Here is a 12458-nt window from a genome sequence, read left to right on the forward strand (position 1 = left end):
GACTATTTAGTGGCAGTTTTTCTCTCTGCACAGTCGGTGTTGTTACTTATTCCAACAGTGTGTAGTGTCAAATCATGTCCCCGGAGCCTTCTAAAACAGTAGCTGTGGCATCACAAAGTATAGGTGGCTGGACCTCCCACTCTCTAATTCAAGCGCTGGTGGGTGGGACCCATGCAATTGGTCCTGCACTCATGGGTCCCAATTCCAAACACTACTTTTTGCATGGGACAAAGCTGTAGAAATGAGGTCTCCCTAAGAAGAGACCTTCTGTTCCCATAGTGGCCAATCAGATGATTAGGTGGGGATGCTGCTTCCCAGAGTGGCCATCACATGCCGCCAGGGAACCCACAAGCAGAGCATGAAGACAATAATGCTCTCCTTTGTTGCTAGCTAGCAACTGATATATTCAGTATCCTGCTTTTGAACATTGATGTTGCATATCTTGCCTGATTGCCACTGCTAGACTTATCCTCCATGAACCCCCTTTCACAACCATCTAAATTACCATGCCCTTAGCACATCTTGCACCAGCGAGTTCCATAAATTACTTACGTTTCGTGCAAAAAGTACACCCTTTTGTCACTCCTGAATCTTCTGCCATTCAGTTTCACTGGGTGACCCTGAGTTCTAGTATTATTTGAGGGGTGTGTGTGAGAGAGAACTTCTCTTTATTCTTTTTCTTCACTGCATTCATAATTTTATAAACCTCCACTGTAGGCATACTGTGGATGTGATGTGTGTGTCCTTAAATCTAATATCAGAAGCATCCAAAACATAGCAGGTAACATGAATGGATAATCGTGGCTGTAGAGTATACTTACAAATTACCTCCAGAAAAATGTAAAGGGAAATTCATTCTGATATTTCAAACATGGAAATGTACTTGGTATGTAAAGGAGACCTCGGGGATGCTTGTTCCTTGCCCTGTCTCCATTCCACGATGTCTTTGAAAGATGGTTCAAAAAGCCAGCCTGTTTCCTTTGTCATCACTCACACATGTAGCATTTGGTATGTAGCTGCCACGGTATGTGAGGCCCATTTCCTGAGGCTTTGCCAAGAGCACTGATGGGAAATGCTGATTGATCTGAGCACCAGCTTTTACATTCTGATTAGGTACCTGCTTCCATTCCAGATAATGAGCTACTCTCTGGGGGTCTGATATGTGCAGACGTGGTCCTGCCATAAAACTACCCAGAATGGAGCTGTTCTGTGGTCATTTAAGTTTCTTTTGCACTCCTATTGCTCTCTTCAGTGGCCAAAGTGATGCTCTGGATTGATAGGCGGCTTCTGTACCGACAATAATTGTCTATTGATTTCACACTTTATTGCTGCATCTCCTGTTGCAGTTTGGATGCCTTGTGCAATGCTAGGCACACTGCTAGACTCAGAGCTTTACCTTACAAGAAAGGCTCTACAACAGGGGCTGGCAACATTTGTTCTGTCAAGGACTGCATTCCCTGGTGTTTGTGTGTGTGTGTGTGTGTGTGTGTGTGTGTGTGAGAGAGAGAGAGAGAGAGAGAGAGAGAGAGAGAGAGAGAGATCTCCCAGGGGCTGCATTTTGGCTGTGAACAGAGCTCCAACCAGGAGTATGAGGGCTCAGAGCAAACAGTAGGAGGTCCACCCCCTCCTTTCTCCTAAAATCTCTTCTGTCTCTCTTTTCCTAACCACCAGTGGGCTGCTGGAAAAGGGACAGAACAGTATTGCCAAAGGTCCAGACTGCTCACTTGCAGAAGGCCAAAGTAGGCCGAGAGTTAGGATGTGGGGGAAATTCAATTCAGTTTGTATTCAAAAGTGAAACTACCCAATTCACACTTTCTGAAACAGTACACAAACTGAAACAGCCATTTTCCGAAATTCACACTTTTCTGAATTTTGCAATGCAGATCTCCCACCAGGTAATAAGTACAAAATGCATATACTCGGGGAAAGTGTGCATATACTAGTGAAAATAATGTATTTAGGAAACATTGCTTTGCAAATATATGTATATTTAGATGCATTACAAACAAACGTATATTTGGAGAAATTTGCACTAAAATGCTGAATTTTCACGGGAACTTAAAAAAAAAAGTTTGCAAACTGGTGTGAACATATGGACCAAATTTAAGACTGGAAAAGTGAGAAACTGAGAGAAAGTGAAAAACTGACAGAGTTGCCCATCTCAAGCCAAAAGCCGCATAAAATTTGACAAAGGGATAAAAGATTCCCAGCTATGCTCTAAAAGGTGCCCAGCGCCCAGCCCCCAGCCAAAAATGTCCTCCAGTGAAATTGGCTTGCATGATTACTGAAATTACAAAAAGCTCTTCACCCCCTCCATAGGTCTTTAATGTGTAAAAAGCAGTGCTTTTTTTGGTAAGCCCTTTCCCAAGGATTTGTGGCTGTGTTGCTGCAAGAGAAAGAAGGGGAGAAATTTGCTTTGGCTTGCATTTTAATGTGAACCTGCCTAATTTTTGTGGGGCAACCAGCCACATGTAACAAACATGCTTAAGTTTACACACACCAAATGTTGCATGGATTGTCCCATAATCTCAACGTGATAGTTTGGTCTTGTGAATTGCTCCCCCAAAGCACTGGAATGCCCAAAGATGTTGCCTCATTACCATTCACTCTATTTATGGTGTGTCTCTGTTTCACTCTTCCAGGACCGAATGCTGGAATTTCCTTTTAGGGATCACCCTGGAATGCCAGCTAGGTGCTATTTTCAAGAGCTATATTAAGGTTTGTTCTGACCAGTGGAGGGAAGTTGATTTTTGCAGTATTAAAAGTGAATCAGCTTGTTTGCAGAACAAGACAGTCATTTCTGCGTGGACTGAGCTGAGTTAATGACTTTCTGTTAATATCCTCTGCAAGCACATTCCTTATGCCCTGTGGCATTGCAGCTACAGGGTTCATAAAGGCTCCCAAAAGTCTTTTTTTCTGAACATTGCACTTTCCCACTTGAGGTTTAAATTGACACCCATGATTATTGGTCTGCAATCATATATAGGAGCCAATGCTGTGGTTTCATCAGTTGAACACACTCTACAGTGGTTGGACTAGGATTTGAGAAGCCAGGGTTCACTGGGATAGCACAGTAACCACAGTCTGAATATAAAAGCTAAAATAGTGAATTTTAGCACAACTAACTTACACTGGGAGATGGGGCAAGGGAGGGGAATTGGAGATGGCTGGAACGTGGCCAATGGAATGGGCAGTGTGGATGCAATAATGTGGGAGCCTTGGGGGCAATAGCACAGAACTACTGATAAAGTCCAATATAAATACAAATATAAATAGCGATTCACTATTAATGAGTCAACAACATGTTGCTACATACACCTGTAATGGAACAGCAGCTATGAACAGCTACTCAGAAGTTAGCCTCACTAGGTTTGTTGGGGTTTCTGTCAAGTCAGTGTATGGAGGTTCATTTTAGTACAAAAGACCAATACAGCTACTGCTCAGGAAAACATGTGACAAGAATTCCTTTCTGAGTTTACACACACCTCCCTCAAGGCCAATAATTTGCTCTCAGACAGCTTCTTTTCTAGAAATCATACAATGGGGCAGGGAACCCTTCAATTTCTGATACTACATAGAAGGAAAACACACTTTTAAAAGCCAGGAGAAATAAGGAGGAAATGGATGGGATAGGAAAAGGAGGGAGCTTTGGCAGCCCTCATGAGTCGCATAAAATTGAGGTCAGGTGATGCAATAGAGCCAAAAAATGATTTGGCTAATATACATGACTTTCCTTTTTGCTGTTCGGGTTCAAATTCTGTGGACTGTCTTGGATGGAAATTAGTTACGTACTTGCAAGTCATACCATTAAAAGAACTTATTTGTAAGACCACAAAAGGAGTACAGTGGTACCTAGGTTTAAGAACTGACCTGTTTAAGAACGATTCAGTTTACGAACTCCGCAAAACCCGAAATAGTGTCCCGGTTTGAGAACTTTACCTTGGTCTAAGAATGGAATCCGAACGGTGGAAGGGCATCAGTGGCGGGAGTCCTCATGAGGGAAAGCGCGCCTCAGTTTAAGAACGGTTTCGGTTTAAGAACGGACTTCCGGAACGGATAAATTTCATAAACTGAGGTACCACTGTAATACGTTAGTAGAATGAAGCCACTAATGGGACCTGTAGGGTTAGTTGTAGGGAATTATATTTTTAGAAATAAATGTATAAAATGATGACTTATGACAAGTGAGTAACCAGGAGAGGTATGCAGTATAAACATGTTAAAAGTGTTAAACAATATTTAGAGCCAATAATGTGGCTTCTGATATAATCAGCACATGTCTGAAGGTGTCTTCGGAAACTGTCTGTGTGTAAAAGCTATCAATCAAGTCCTCTCAAAGAATGGTATAAATGCACAATTCCAGTACCCAACATTATGCTTCTAAATGCAGCGGTTCTTTTATTGCCTAACTTACAGAAATATCTGTGTGAGTATCAAGACAAAATAGAAGTACTGGGCTGAAAACAGGTAGTGAGCTTGTGTAAATCATTTGCACACACAGAAATGTGTGTGCATGCGCGTTTATGCCCAGATGTGAGCTGAAAGCTGGCTGGCTGCATCACTCCCCAGGCAGTGTACAGAGAGGCTGATCAGATTTGTAGACTTTTTGTGCATGTGGACCTCTGAGCCGACTCCAGTGTAGCTGCAGTCACCTCATGCCTAGTCGAGGAACAGAATCTCAAACTCCATAGAAACACACAGTCCCTATCTCTGCTGCTAATTGCATATGTGGAGCAGACTGAGGAAGGTGCCAGAGAGCTGGGCTCGGGAACAGAAGCCTGCCTGGTAAGTGAAAGCTCACAAAGTTGCTTTCTTTATTTCTGTTTCCCTTTCATGCTGATAAGAATCCTCTCCTTCCCTTTGCTGACTGTGCCTCAGAAGCTGGTGCAGCTTTGGGGCTGAGATGTGGATTTTTGCTTTCAGATATTTTTCGCCGAGGCAGAGACACCCAGCATGTGCTTATGCCTACTTCGAACCAGAGCAAAGGCTTTCTCCATTGTTTTGCAGAATGCAACTGACAAGCTGCTGATTTCCCCTCTTTGCAGATGTTTGCTCTTTAGCATCTTTTTTTGCTTCGCAAAACTACTGCTGGAGCAGCGTGTGTGTAATTCTCGTCACAGATAGATTGATGTGCACATGTGAGCCTGTTAATCTCATTTCCCCATATGATTGCTCATTTAACTTTCTCTCTGAGTCCATGCTTCCTTTCATATACCCCCCCTCCGCTTTAATGTTTTCACTGTTTACATTTCTGGGTGTTATCCTGTACTACTTCTCTTTTTGCCTTCTTTGTGTGCCTTCTCGCACTGCCAAGCTCTGATGTTTCTACTCCCCCCACCCCACCTCCCACCCCCGCCGCAATTCCATATCAGACCCTGAGATCAGTGTAATTTCTATCTGGGAATTGTGGAAGCCCCCAACATGCTTATTTAAGAGATCTAATCCTTTTGCTTTGTTGAACTCATGGATATAATCGTCAACAATAATAATCGTAATCTGGGTTGGGGAAAGATAGGGCTTTGTCTGTTGCACGCTCTCTGCTTAATTATACTTAAACACTGCAAAATCATATCCTGTTGGGACTGAGAAGCGGGGAGGAAGGGGGGAGCTATTGTGGAAGAGATTTCACATGGGCTGGAGATAACTCTCTCGGGAGTGGTAAGCGCATGGAAGCCAGCGGATGCTAATTGGTGCTACCTTGAAATTGAGTTCCATTTGTTATGCTACAGCATGTTAGTGTTTGACAACATTGTAGAAAACTGAGCAGCCAGCACGGCAGGCTGGATGCCAGGAGTCCAGCTCTTAGCACAAGCGGTCTTCAGGATATTGCTCTGGACGGAATCCAGGGTGTTTGTTCCCCCAGGTGAAGTGCAAAAATTCTATGCTGTTCTAAGTGCTTAGGAATCTGACCATGTAAAATCCCCCCGCCTATTCTTTGTAAACTTGGAAGGAGATGCAGATCTGCACTTTAAATTGAATCAATAGACCAGTCCATCAATTGCTTTCTTAAATTTCCTTCCCCCCTCCTCCTCCCCCGTCAAGTGGTGCAACTCTTCTGTCAGATGCATGACCCAGAATTACCTGACCCGAGCGTTGAACCTGATCACTGTAGCTGTTTGGTTTAATGGGATTTTATGGTGCATGGCATTCTGTGACTTGGGTCAATGGTGGAGAGGCGGCGGGGGGTGGGGTGGGGGAGAAGGTGCTTGCCATTTGCCTGCAAAATCTCTGGGATCAGAGACTTATGCATGCCTGTGAAAATGGTTGCTGTGCATTACATTCTAAGGGTGAGACCTCTCCTTTTTTGCAAGCTAATGGAGACAAAAGGCATAACAAACAACACAGGAACAGAGCCTCCTCCTCGCTCATCCAGCTGAGCTCAAGTGACAGCTCCAGCTCTGCTTCACAGACAAAGAGCATTACCAGGGCACGCAATGATGATTCTTCACTTAAGGGCTTGAGATGCAACAAGGGATTAAGGAAAGTGCCACCCCCAGTTCCCATGGAGGGTGGAGCCTTTCCCCCATCAATGGATGGCAAAAAGCCAGTTTAAATAATGATGATGCTGTTCCATAGAGAGAACAGTAGCAGAGGAGAGCAGGGATCCTGCACCTTTTATTAGCTGTGCAGAAGATGGGATTTTAACAGTCAGTGGTAAGAAAAACTTCACTTGCTGACACGTCTTCTTCTGCACTCTTTCTAAAGGAACTGATGTGCTGTTTTTCTCTAGACACCTGATCACTCTACTGACCCAGTGAGTACTTTTTACGGTGCCGGCCCTACAGTTAGGCAAAGGGAGGAAGCCACCTCAGATACCCGATTATGGGAAACACGAAAAGGCAGCAAATTGACAAGTTGTCAGTAGTATTATTACAAAACAGTTGTAGAATTTTCTGTCTCAGGTGACAAAACAATTTAGCTGATGTTACACCTTACTTTGGAGAGGCGGGCACCATTTGCTGCTCCACCTCAAACAGCAAAATGTCTTGGGCCAACCCTGACTTCTTAGGACCTTGGAGATTCTTGAATTTGACAGACAGGATGAAGGATCAGTTAAATCTGATGAAGACATACCGTGAATGCCTTACCCCTAGGATGCCTTATCACTATGGTCATTGTACTTGGCTGCTCAACATGGCCTGGTTTGTTGACCTTTTCTCCCACACTGCAGTCATACTGATAGGTCTTCAGTTAGGCCATTAAAAAAAAAACCCCAGTGTGTTTTAAAGAAGGTTTCTTCAATACAGTACCAAAAGAAAAATCAGTGTAAGAGCTATAGCAATGTTAGCAATGCAGGATAAATGGGTACTCTCTGTTTAGAAACAACAGGAACTTACGCCTTTGGCATACACCCCTAAGGCATTTATTTTAATAGTCAGAGTTTTGAACCAGAAAGACAAGTGCTCTTGAGGAGTAATCACAGGTGGTTTGAGGGCTGCCCCCTGTCTTTCCTAAATTACACCTTTGAGGCTCATCATCTTTCCTGTCTCTTCTTTCTTAGCAATGGTTTGGTGCCTTTCATAGCAACATGACAGCTTTCCACATAATTCACCTCCTTGCCAGGCCAGGAAAAGCTTTACTCGGGATTTCAACCTGCCACACACCTGTTAAAGGCACAAAAAAGCCCTTCAAGGATAGCTAACTCTGGACAACCAAAAGTTCTTTCCAGCTTTCATATAACTCTGGGGTGTAGGATTGGGGTTAGGTTCCCAGGTTTGGTGCTGGGAATGTAAGAAAGAAAGAAAGAAAGAAAGAAAGAAAGAAAGAAAGAAAGAAAGAAAGAAAGAAAGAAAGACAGGGAGGGAGGGAGGGAGGGAGGGAGGGAGGGAGTTGGTGGCTAAACCCCATTAGATCTTGTACTGAGGTACAGTACTGGAAAGAACTGAAATGATTGATCCTGAGTCACAAATCGTATAGTACTGAGACATTAATGAATTCATAGTAATAATTCCCTCCAATTGCCAAGACAGTAAATCTGTACGGACCAGCAATAGGGCTGTATCCTAGCTTTGGCCCAAACCTGCATCCTAGACTGAAATAGGCAGCTTTAGGCTCAGGCTGGATTGAGTTGACTGCCCCGGATCAACCCAGGTCATCTCAGCTCAGCTCAGCTCATCCAAAGTGATGTCAGGAGGTGGGGCTGTCAGGCAGCTGTAGGGGCCAGGAGAGACAGAAGGAGACAGAAGGAGACACAGGCAGCCCCCACAAGGTTTAGGGCAGTGAAACAAAGCCACTCATGGACAAGATAAGGGTGTCTGCATAGATGGAGACTCCCCAAGACACACTGCTGTGTCTGCATAGATGGAGACTCCCCAAGAAGGCAGACAGTATTTGGCTTCTTTAAGAGCCTAAAAGCTCACCCAACAAGACTAGTGCATGTACGAAGTCCACCTGTTGGAGCAGAACCGGTTACAATCAGTGACAAAAGAGAGAAATGGTGTCAACACAGTGGGCAGAGTGCTGGATTAGGGTCTGGAAGACATGGGTTCAAATCTTCACTCAGCCATGAAGCTCTTGGGTCAGTCAGCTTCTCCCAGCCTAACATACCTCACAGCATTGTTAGGATGAAATGGGCAGGAGAACCATGTACACCACCTCAGGCTCCTTGGGAAAGGAAAGGTGGGATAGAAATGTAACTATAAATAAATTACAGCAAGTGGAGGGGAAAATAAGAACTCTACCCAAGAAGGAGGAAGGAGGTGCCCCCCCAATAGCTGTATTGTGCAGGTTTGCAGGGATCTTGGCATCTTGTCTGATGCATGGCGCTTGAGTGCCCAGATTCAGGGCTGACTACACAACTAGCTGCACCGCTTTGCTATAGCACAAGGCAGGGAGCTGAAAACCTCCACTGGTGCTGCACCAGTTGGGAGCCACTGCAATTGTCCTCATTCACTGCCATAAGAACAGCCATTCTGCACCAGACCAAAGGTTTTTCTAATCCAGCATCCTTGTTACCCACTACCACCAACCAGATGACAATGGGAATCCCCCAATGGGAGGGGACATGCGGGCGACACTGCTGTTCTCCAATTTGCACACAGCTCTTTTGAGTCCTTTCCTGAAATGAAACCTTAGACAGATCAGCACAAGAAATGGGAACTCTCTCTTTGCTTCCATCAGCCTGGGTCACTTTCTTCTGAATGCTCTTGATGTCAGCGTGGTCCCAGAGGACGCAGCTACATGCAGGCCTGTTTGCCATGAAGAGGCAGGTGGGAGGGGGAGTCGGAGTTAAACATCCGCATTCAAAGTTAGTCAGCCTCTTAGAAGTTTACCAGGCTAAGCTGGCTAGGTGCTGGCAATCTGTGGACAATTTGGAAGCAGCTGTCTAACTCCGGCAGGGATTGAGCCATGTGTATTCATCATTATTGAGTCATTTACAGATGTTGCTACAATGCATTATGGCAAAATGTCGGGAGGTTAGCACACAGCCACAAACTATAATTATGCTCAGCATGGCTTATAATAGCTTATTAGATTGTCATCTGTTAAGCGTAAAGCATTGACAACTGTTACTACCACATTTATAATGCCCCAGAGAGCTACTGATTAAGGCACAAAGCATCCTGATTATCATGAAGGGAATTTGGGTTCTCATGGGGGAAACTGATTTCTGCCATCCTGCTTTTTATAGAGAGCTTGTTGTTTGTTGTGCGGCAAAAGGCAAATACCCTTTTGCCCAGGGCAGGGAATGGTCAGAGGCTATAGAGGCCTGGCTCAAGGATGGGAAGCAAATGTCTTGGATCCAAGTTCATTGCACCCTAGCGCTGATCATCTCTCTCTCTCTCTCTCTCTCTCTCTCTCTCTGTGTGTGTGTGTGTGTGTGTGTGTGTGTGAGAGAGAGAGAGAGAGAGAGAGAGAGAGAGAGAGAGAGAGAAACACTCAAAATAGTAGCATACCAACGGAAACAGTCGTTCAAAAACACAATGTGACATAGCCAAGGCACTGGATCAGATCTTTACCTCATCAAAAAATCAAGTGAAAATTGGCCTTCAGCCTTGCCATAATGAGATTGATTTTTTTTAGCTACACTATATATTATTTATTAGTAGCAAAATGTCCTTCATTACGATGGGTGGAATGGGAGCAAATAAGTGTGCATGAAAGGAAGACTTGTGCGCTTCAGTCTCCCAGGCTCTAGGTGCGCAGAGACACATTGCACCCTGTGGAGGGATCTCTGTGAGGGAGAGTCAGGCCTTGCAGGATCAGGAATGAAAGGTAGGCTTTGCCTTCACCGTCACACTGCCCCTAAGTGCTTTACTTTTCCTGTAAGTGTGAATGGCAAGTGTTCATGTTTGTAGAATAAAATAAAGGAGTACCATTGGGACAACACTGGGGAGAAGGAACAAAGCTCTTTTCTACCCAGGTGACCTCAGCTTCTACCTCCTTCCGTCTGCACAGTCCCATCCTGGGTTCTGTAAAGTCAGGCAGAATGTTAGATGAAAGGGATGGAACGTTGACAGCTGGCTTTCATAGATGATAGATAGATAGATAGATAGATAGATAGATAGATAGATAGATAGATAGATGATAGATAGATACTGTTCTTCTATAGAGAATGATGCTTCCATTCTCTGAGAAGGAAGGTCTCCACCACATTTTGAACGATGCTAAAAGAAGCGCCAGGTGTTCATGGCGCTATTCACTGTGTTATAGCATGGCTGTTGACTTGCTTAAATTTAAATTTCTGGCTCAATATCCATATGTGCATGTGGAAAGTAGTTGTTTTCCAGTCCTTACAGAATCTATATGTATATGAACAGAGCCAAAAGGCTAAGGAAAAGGCTGAGAACCATCATATTTCCTACCCCTCATACCAAGAACAACATTAGATCTCTTTGGGATTTAATTGGATGCAAAGTACAATTGGTTTAATTGGATGCAAAGTACAATTATGAATCTTGACTATTTCCCATTTCTAACCCCCACCCCCCTACAAATGTGTATTCTGCTGAGTTGATAAATGGTTTATTTTGCATCCTACTGCCTGTTTTTACACTTTGTATTTGGCTAGGAGGATTTACCGTATTTTGCGCCCCATAAGACGCTCCGGCCCATAAGACGCACCTAGTTTTTTGGGGGGGAAATAAAGAAAAAAAAATTTATTTCCCCCCCAGGTGCGAGGCTGGAAGAACCAGGTCGGGGAACAGTGGGAAGGCACGCTCTGCCTCCCCGCTGTCCCCCGAGCTTGTGGGGCTGGCGATGGGGAGAAGTGCACCAGTCCCGCGATGGCAGGCAGCTCTGTGCCGCCATCCCGAGCGGGGCGGGACTTAGCGCCCCGCTCGTGATGGCGGCGTAGACCTGCCTGCGGTCCCGCGACGGCAGGCAGATCTCTGCCGCCATCCCGAGCGGGGCGGGACTTAGCGCACCGCTCGGGATGGCGGCGTAGACCTGCCTGCAGTCCTGCGACGGCAGGCAGATCTCTGCCGCCATCCCGAGCGGGGCGGGACTTAGCGCACCGCTCGGGATGGCGGCGTAGACCTGCCTGTGGTCCCGTGACGGCAGGCAGATCTCTGCCGCCATCCCGAGCGGGGCGGGACTTAGCGCACCGCTCGGGATGGCGGCGTAGACCTGCCTGCGGTCCCGCGACGGCAGGCAGATCTCTGCCGCCATCCCGAGCGGGGCGGGACTTAGCGCACCGCTCGGGATGGCGGCGTAGACCTGCCTGCGGTCCCGCGACGGCAGGCAGATCTCTGCCGCCATCCCGAGCGGGGCGGGACTTAGCGCACCGCTCGGGATGGCGGCGTAGACCTGCCTGCGGTCCCGCGACGGCAGGCAGATCTCTGCCGCCATCCCGAGCGGGGCGGGACTTAGCGCACCGCTCGGGATGGCGGCGTAGACCTGCCTGCGGTCCCGTGACGGCAGGCAGATCTCTGCCGCCATCCCGAGCGGGGCGGGACTTAGCGCACCGCTCGGGATGGCGGCGTAGACCTGCCTGCGGTCCCGCGACGGCAGGCAGATCTCTGCCGCCATCCCGAGCGGGGCGGGACTTAGCGCACCGCTCGGGATGGCGGCGTAGACCTGCCTGCGGTCCCGCGACGGCAGGCAGATCTCTGCCGCCATCCCGAGCGGGGCGGGACTTAGCGCACTGCTCGGGATGGCGGCGTAGACCTGCCTGCAGTCCCGCGACGGCAGGCAGATCTCTGCCGCCATCCCGAGCGGGGCGGGACTTAGCGCACCGCTCGGGATGGCGGCGTAGACCTGCCTGCAGTCCCGCGACGGCAGGCAGCTCTGTGCCGCCATCCCGAGCGGGGCGGGACTTAGCGCCCCGCTCGGGATGGCGGCGCAGAGCTGCGCTGGTCCCAGGAGCGCAGGCAGCTCTGCAGGGCCACCGGGAGCGGGGCGGAGCTTCTCCCCCGGCTCCCGGTGGCCGGGCAGAGCTGCGCTGGTCCCAGGAGCGCAGGCAGCTCTGCAGGGCCACCGGGAGCGGGGCGGAGCTTCTCCCCCGGCTCCCGGTGGCC

General features: G+C 47.2%; 2 protein-coding genes across 4 annotated transcripts in view; both read left to right on the forward strand.

Annotated features, from left to right (window-relative positions):
* The window catches only part of BCAS2 (BCAS2 pre-mRNA processing factor), a 203184-nt gene that overhangs the window by 185171 nt on the left and 5555 nt on the right, over positions 1-12458 (forward strand). The window lies entirely within an intron of this gene.
* The window catches only part of SYT6 (synaptotagmin 6), a 134290-nt gene that overhangs the window by 13804 nt on the left and 108028 nt on the right, over positions 1-12458 (forward strand). The window contains exon 1 of one of the 3 annotated variants that reach the window (XM_081194730.1): positions 4554-4785. The exons of the other annotated variants lie outside the window; for them this stretch is intronic. The gene's annotated coding sequence lies outside the window, so the exon portion shown is untranslated. Of the gene's footprint in view, positions 1-4553; positions 4786-12458 lie in introns of those variants that run through there. 3 annotated transcript variants of the gene reach the window in all.

Source organism: Podarcis bocagei, assembly GCF_964188305.1.
Source record: "Podarcis bocagei genome assembly, chromosome: 5".
Classification (NCBI taxonomy): domain Eukaryota; kingdom Metazoa; phylum Chordata; class Lepidosauria; order Squamata; family Lacertidae; genus Podarcis; species Podarcis bocagei.